This window comes from Myotis daubentonii, chromosome 16 (assembly GCF_963259705.1).
Source record: "Myotis daubentonii chromosome 16, mMyoDau2.1, whole genome shotgun sequence".
NCBI lineage: Eukaryota > Metazoa > Chordata > Mammalia > Chiroptera > Vespertilionidae > Myotis > Myotis daubentonii.
The window spans coordinates 29,480,618-29,488,951 of NC_081855.1; the positions used below are offsets into that span (position 1 = coordinate 29,480,618).

At 41.8% G+C, this 8,334-nt stretch overlaps 1 non-coding gene across 1 annotated transcript; it reads left to right on the forward strand.

Moving 5' to 3' along the window:
• The first annotated feature begins 797 nt into the window (after positions 1-797).
• Positions 798-900, forward strand: LOC132219420 (U6 spliceosomal RNA). The gene has a single exon (XR_009449434.1). It is a non-coding gene; the product is annotated as a U6 spliceosomal RNA (small nuclear RNA).
• Positions 901-8,334: the final 7,434 nt, after the last annotated feature.

Below are 8,334 nucleotides of genomic sequence, written 5' to 3' on the forward strand. Positions count from 1 at the left end.
TTTTCTTGTCACATTTCTCCTGGTTTTAAAGAAGATTGCTTAAACAGTAAAAAGCAATGTAATAGAGAAATGCTCCACTTTTTCCATTCCACTTGTGCTGGGGTAGTTGAAGATAAACCACTGGAAGAAATGGTGGCAATGATAATAAAATCATTGAGTCTAAAATGACTTGGGTGTGTGATTGTAAAAGCCACAGGGCATTCTTCTCCAATAATACAAGTTAACAAAAGATACTCTGCTATGCGACAGAATTTATCAGTTTTTAAAAGACTCTATCTAAGGATGACTCAAGTATAAAGATTTTAAGAGAAATGACAGGCAGATTTTAATGATAAATATAATTCTTCATACTCTATGTCCTCTAACTTCAGAATTGTGGCACATTTTATACACACCATTATGTGGTGATACAGGATCAGAGAACACTTTTAAAATAAGCGTATCTTCTTACTGTTTACATTTTTTATTCTCTTTAAGTACTACTATGGGATATTAAAAAGCACTGCAGTCCCTTTATGGCTATATAAATGCAGTGGGTTAAATTGTCCAAAATGGTGTATGTCTCTATTTGATATGAAATGTGTGCTGTTTATTCCTGTAGAATACAGAGTAAGGGAAACAGTAACTCGAACTTTTTATCAACACAGATAACAATAAATACATTTTTATTCAAACTGAGATAGTTGCAAGAACACAGTTTTCCCTTTTGGTTTAAAGAAAACAAAAAATTTTTAAACAGAATATTTTCAATTAGATGGTAACACTTCTATAGGTTAACACATTCATGGTGCTGCTCAGTTTGGCAACACAGATAGATACTAAAACTGTAAATTATACAAAGAAGATTAGCATGCCCCTTGCACAAGGATGACACAAATTCATGAAATGTTCCATATTCAAAATATAATTCATACGGTGCAAAAAAGATGTGTTCAGAGTTTAGGAAAAAGTATAAAATCTAGCTTGACTGGAAATTAGAAAGGAACTTTCCTTTCCTCGTGTTGTTAGTTAGGAACCAGTGAGTAAAAAAAAAAAAAAAAAAAAAAAATCTGTGCCAGTAAAAATCATTTCTTCATTTGTATTTTCTATTTATATTAGAGGCCCAGTGCACAAAAATTTGTCCAATTAGGGGTGTCCCTCAGCCAGGCCTATGCCCCCTCGCAGTCTGGGACCCCTTGGAGGATGTCCACCTGCTGGCTTAGGCCCGATCCCTGAGGGCAGTCAGACATCCCTCTGGCAGCCCAGCAGCCCTTGGGGGATGTCCACTTGCCAGCGGGGAGCAGGCCTAAGCTGCAGTCAGACATCCTTAGTGCTGCTGAGGAGGCGGGAGAGGCTCCCACCACCACCGCTGTACTGGCAGCCATCAGCCTGGCTTGTGGCTGAGCAGAGCTCCCCCTGTGGGAGCGCACTGACCACCAGAGGGCAGCTCCTGCATTGAGCGTCTGCCCCCTGGTGGTCAGTGTGTGTCATAGTGACCAGTCATTCCCAGTCGTTCTGCTACTAGGGTCAGTTTGCATATTACCCTTTTATTATATAAGGATAGATGCCTGTTGCATGGGTGGGGGCTGGCTGGTTTGCCCTGAAGGGTGTCCTGGATCAAGGTGGGAGTCCCGCTGGGGTGCCTGGCCAGCCTGGGTAAGGGGCTGATGGCTTTTTGCAGGCTGGTCACACCCCCTTCAGGGTGGGGGTCCCCACTGTTGTTCCTGGCCAGCCTGGGTGAGGGGATGATGGCTGTTTGCAGGCTGGTCACACCCCCTTCAGAGTGGGGGTCCCCACTGGGGTGCCTGGCCAGCCTGGGTGAGGGGCTGATGGCTGTTTGCAGGCTGGTCACACCCCCTTCAGGGTGGGGGTCCCCACTGGGGTGCCTGGCCAGCCTGGGTGAGGGGCTGATGGCTGTTTGCAGGCTGGTCAAGCCCCACCGCCCCTGTGGGCACCCTCACCCCATGGAGGTATGGCCAGCCTGGGTGAGGGGGTGATGGCTGTTTTCAGACTGGCCACACCCCCTTTAGGATGGGGGTCCCCACTGGGGTGCCTGGAAGTCTGAGTGAGGGGCTGAGGGCCATTTTCAGGCTGGCCAAGCCCCCACCCCCTGGTGACGGAAGCTCCCAGCCTCTCCTTCTTTTCTTTTCTTTTATTTTTTTCCGACCTAACAGTTTTATTGCTTAAAGTATTTCAAAGAGTATTATATATGTCTCCTGTTTATTTTCCTCCCCTTGACCTTCCTGTCCTATCCTTCTTTTCTTTTTCTTGGATTTATTTACCTTCTATAATTGAAACTTTGTAGCCTTGAGAGGAGCTCAGAGCTGGCCAGGGCAGGTGGGAGGTAAGCTTGGCCTCCTCCATCACCAGGGGCAACCTACTCCTGCTGAAAGCAGGTATCTGGGGTTTATTTACCATCTATAATTGAAACTTTGTTGCTTTGAGTGGAGCTCAAAGCCAGTGGGAAGCTTGGCTTCCACCATCACTAGAGCAAGCAAGCCTCCTGCTTGCTCCAGCTTCGTGGCTGCCAGCCGCCATCCAGGTTGGGTTACTTTGCATATAGTCGCTCTGATTGGCTGGTGGGCATGGCTTAAGGCATAGCAAAGGTATGGCCAATTTGCATGTTTGTCTTTTATTAGTGTAGATTAGAAGCCCGGTGCATGAATTCGTGCATGGTTAGGGTCCCTAGGCCTGGCCAGTAATCAGGGCCAATCTGTGGGGTAACTGGTGGGATGATCAGGGTCCCTGCTCACACTCGCCTTGGCTGCCCTGGCAGCGCCTGCTCACCGGCCCCACCCCCATGCTAGTTAGGGCCTGCAGGCTGGGGACGGCTCCTGTGTTGAGCGTTTGCCCCCTGGTGGTCAGTGTGCATCATAGCGACTGGTTGTTCCACAGTTCGGTCAATTTGCATATTAAGCTTTTATTATATTTATATATTTGAGTGTGTATGTACCTATGCATATGTTTCTGTGTGTATGTTTTATTGCTAAGTACATATTTTATAGGACTGTAGAGAATGGGTTGCCAGAGCCAGTAACATAGTGAAATGTCATCGGGAGAGGCATAATCTTGGAAGCATTATTAGCTGTAATTTTCAGAGACCGTGAATGAGCAATGCTGCCCTGACTGGGTGGCCCAGTTGGTTGGAGTGTCATCCTGTACATCTAAAGGCTGTGGGCTCCATTCCCGGTCAGCACACATGCCTAGGCTGTGGGTTCAACCCACTGTAGGGTGAGTATGGGAGGCAAGATGTTTCTCTTTCATCTCTCTCTCTCTCTCTCTCTCTCTCTCTCTCTCTCTCTCTCTCTTTCAAAATCAATGCAAACATATCACCAGGTGAGTATTTTTATTTTTTTAAACATATCTTTTTTAAAAATATATTTTATTGATTTTTTACAGAGAGGAAGGGAGAGAGATAGAGAGTTAGAAACATCGATGAGAGAGAAACATCGATCAGCTGCCTCCTGCACATCTCCTACTGGGGATATGCCCACAACCAAGGTACATGCCCTTGACTGGAATCGAACCTGGGACCTTTCAGTCCACAGGCTGACGCTCTATCCACTGAGCAAAACCGGTTTCGGCAAGGGTGAGTATTTTTAAAAAACCCAGCTGCCATTGCTCAGTGGTTCAGCACACACCTATGAACCTGGAGGTCACTGTTCGATTCCCAGGGCACATGCCCAGGTTGCAGGTTCAATCCCCAGTGTGGGGGGTGGGGAGGTGGGGGAGGCATGCAGGAGGCAGCCAATTGATGATTCTATCCCTTCCTATCTGAAATCAATAAAAAAAATATATTTTTTAAAAAGAATGAGCAGTGATGGTTTGAATGGGTTTTGTGGAAGTCTTCTCTACCTCCTAATGGAATTATCAGTGAACTCAACAAAATGATGAACCTTGAGGACATTATGCTAAGTTAAGTAAGCCAGTTCCAGAAGTACAAATACTATATGGTTCCACTTATGTGAGGTATCTGAATGGTGGTTGCTAAGGGCAGGGTTAGGGGATATTGAGAGTTACTAACCAATAGGCATGAAGTTTCAGTCAAGCAAGATGAACAACCCTAGTGATCCTATAGTACAACAGTGTAACTCTAGTGAACAATAATTTATTGTATACTTAAAAATCTGGTAAGAGGGTAGATCTCATATTAAGTGTTCTTACCAAAATAAAAATTTTTTTAAAAGTGGTCTTTAAAAAAGAAGCACCAATTAGGCATGTATCAGGTCCATTATAAGTTTAAAACCTAATTTCTATGCATTTTATGTGTAATAAACCTGCCAAAATTATCAAAAAGTAAAACAAAGTAGAGTATATGAAAAGTACCAGGGTTTATCTTCTAACATGCATGTAATGAAAAGGAGAGAAACCCCATTTAATGAGAACTAATTTTAATCATCTGTTGAAAATATCTGGAAAAATTGGAAGGTGGCTGTATATTATAGGATGACAGAAAATAAAAACCTCAACAATGTAATAAGAAACAGTACTAAATTTAGTGTTACATTGTTTTTATAATTGACCTTAGCCAAGTTATTAGACCTCACTTACTACACAAATATAAAGTTAAGGAACTTAATCTAAGGTCCTCCCCAGTATTACATGATGATTATAATACAATAAAGACAATCCTTAGGTTTTTACAAAAACCCAAGTAATCATACTATTACAGTATTTTGTCTTCTGCATTGACAGGAAAAAAATGACACCATTGCAACTAACTGGATGTAAATAATTGGAAAGGAGCAAAGAGAAGGCCAAAGTAAAGTCTGAGTGGCACAGGGAACAGGTCATTGGCCAGAGTGGGCATGGCCACAGCAAGCAAGGGAAGATTTGCATTATATCATCTCCTAAACAAAGGGGTTCTCTCTCATGGGTCTCTTGCTGCAGGGGGCACACTCTGTTGGCTCCCCTGCATTGCCCACATGATTCAGGGCCATGTGGACCCTACACACAATGGACGAACGGCCTGCAACTAGCCTAATGCTAAACTGGACCCAGCTCTACCACGAACAGAAACGCTGGACCCGGCTTTGCGTTTAGCTCTGCTGCATGCCCAGCTGCACCTCTCCCAGGACTGCATGCAGGGAAATGGGACTTTGCAAGCTCAGGGATGTAATTCCACATAAATAAATATCACCATCCTCCTGTATGGTTCTCAGAAAGTTCTTTTTCTTGAGATAGCAAAGGGATCCGACCCCAAACACCCAGTGGAGGGGGTGGTCTACCACTTCCACCGGTGGACACCCCACTTCCACCAATAACAAAAAGGGTATATAAATGTTTAAGTTTTTAAAAATTCCACAAACACAAAATATCAGCCTGCTTGTATTTACCAAATACAGGGCAAAACAATCTGATAGACTGTGGCATCAAAACTCCCTGACCACGCCCCAGTTCCACTTATTTTTTTTTTTAAGTCTACATGATACCGGTGCAGTTTTCATAGGTAAATGTTTTGTAATAATTATAAACAAAAACAAGGTGGCACCATATTGTGTAATAACTGATGTGTAAGCAATTATGCTCTGTGATACTTGACAGCCCATTTCAACATTTTATATGTGAATATATTTTTGAAGGGCTCACTTCTAAAAACCTGGCTGTCTAATATGGTGCACTTTGCTACCTCTGCATCTATTCTCAATTAATATATTTCAGAAATACATTTGGAAGACAGCACCGCACCTTTATTATTTTAATTGTTATAACAATAAAAATAAATAATACCATCAAATATAAAATAACTTTTCCCTGCATGTTTACTGTTCTGATTAAATTTCTTTCTCACTCTAGGTATTCTGTGATGACTGCTAGACAACATCCTTTCCTAGTTATGCCCTTCTGTGGAAGGGAAGGCAAACCCATGATCATTGTCTAGCATGAAACATTGGAAAGTGATGCTGGTAGCTCAGAAACATATGTCTTGTTTTTAATTTTTTGCCCCCCCTCTTGGTGTCAGCTTAACCAGTTTGGTCAATAGTTCAGCTTTTCCCCAGCAAACAGTCCTAAAATATAACCTGACACATGGTAGCCAATATATCAGTCTTCCAATTCAGAGACAATTTTTTTTTTAGCTACAATCCAGTCAAATCAATGCCTTTTCACCCAGGAGTGTCTGTGGGTTCCTCATTTCACAAATGCCAATTCCAGCTTGATTCTCTAATGTCTCCCCCATCTTCTCTCCACTGCACCTTGTTTAATTAGCTGTTTACCTGTTTCTCTTCTGTCGCAGCAACTCTATTGGCTAGGACTTCTGTAACCTCCCAAGTGCCCAAATAATTTATCAGTCAGTGTTCATTGGGGCTCCCTAATCCCCTCAGGTATGGTTGGCTCTTAATTGGTAAGGTCCTGGTTAGCAACTTTGTTATTGGTTTTCCCAGTAAATATCCCTTGTGGCAACATTAGAGTAGGTGTTCAAACTCAGTATAAAATTGTAGTGCAAGACCTAACATACTTTTAGGAATTTATCCTGAAGAAATAATTGGACAAGTGTGTAATTATATCAGTGAAATAGTCACAGTTGTACACTCTGTAACTTTATTGTTTACACTTATGAACAATGGGAAATATCCTATTTGTTTAAGGATAGAAGAATGATAGATTGTGACAACTATATTAGAAATGATTATGTAATATTTAAGAATAAGTGGGTACATTTATTGGCCTGGAAAGATTTCCAGTATAGATTTTTCATTAAAAAAAGCAATAAAACAATATGTATAGAATGACTCATATTAATAAAAATTAATCATGCATATGTACATATGTTTACTTATGTACATAGGTATTAAAATCTTCAGGTTTACACACCAAAATGTTACAATTTATAGAAAACGTTACTACTCTTTATATCTAAACTAGAAGCCTGGTGCACAAAGTTAGTGCACAGGCAGGGTCCCTAGGCCTGGCCGGTGATCAGGGCTGATCGGGGCCTTCCTTTGTTCTGTGCCACCCTCTGGTGGTCAGTTCACATCATAGCAAGAGATTGAACTCCCAGTCTTCCAGTTGAACTCCCAGGGGACACTTTGCATATTAGCCTTTTCTTATATAGAGACTAGAGGCCCAGTGCACGAAATCATGCACTGGTAGGGTCCCTAGTGGCTGCCAGCTGCCGGCCAGGCACTCCCTCCCCTTCCCCTGGCCAGTCCGGTCCCCTGGTCAAACTCCCAGACAAACTCCCAGTCAAGGGGATACTTTGCATACTATGCTTTTATTACATGGGATGGTAGAATGTAGGTGACTTTTACAAATAATTCCTTTGTGCAAATTTATATTTTTTAAAATGGACATTCACTATGTAATACTGACTTGTTAAGTACTTGAAAACTTTTAATCATGTGTCTGCTCTCCATCCTCAAAAGTATTTTATAAAAGATAAACTCAAACATTTCCCCATTTTAGCTAGTATGCCATTTATTTTTCCTCCATGTTGACCTAAACCTCTTAAACTATTTGTCCTTATTTTTGTTTTCATTTCCTCACTTTTAAATCATTTATTAAACAATTCTAATTATTTTAGCCCTCAGTACTTCATGGAATTTTTCTCATGAAAGTTATCAGTAAGTACTTATGGCTAAGTCATGCAATTTTAAAAATTCTTTATTTTTTTATTCCTCTTTGCACTATAGACCCCTTCTCTTCAAACTAGATGCATCCATGACCCCCTAGACTCTCATGTCAGAACATGTGTGGAACTTTACTGTTTAATTTCTCTCCTCCAATTGAATCATAGGCTCCTTGGAAGCAAGAAACAGTAAATTTTATTCTTTTAAAAATATATATTTTATTGATTTTTTACAGAGAGGAAGGGAGAGAGATACAGAGTTAGAAACATCGATGAGAAAGAAACATTAATCAGCTGCCCCCTGCACACTCCCCACTGGGGATGTGCCTGCAACCAGGGTACATGCCCTTGACTGGAATCAAACCCGGGACCCTTCAGTCCGCAGGCCAATGCTCTATCCACCGAGCCAAACCAGCTAGGGCAGTAAATTTTATTCTTAACCCCAGACCCTCGCCCAGTGTCATACATATAGTAGATGTTTAATAAATACACGTCAACAAATCAAATGGGTGAGTGAGGAAGTTTCAGAGGGAATCTGATCATCCTGAATATTTTTTCATTGATATTCTACTATAGTGTCAGGAACCTAAATAATTTTAACGTTATGTGTCTCAACAAAGATCCTATTTCCCAAATACAGAGGAGAAGAAAATGATATTCACAGCATTTTCCCGAAGAGTGGGGTAGAGGGAAGTCTAGTTTTACAACTTACTAGAGAGCAAGCTGGGCCTCAGAATGAATGTATCCATTTCCCAAACTCAATGGTGGAACTGGCAAAGAGACTCTCC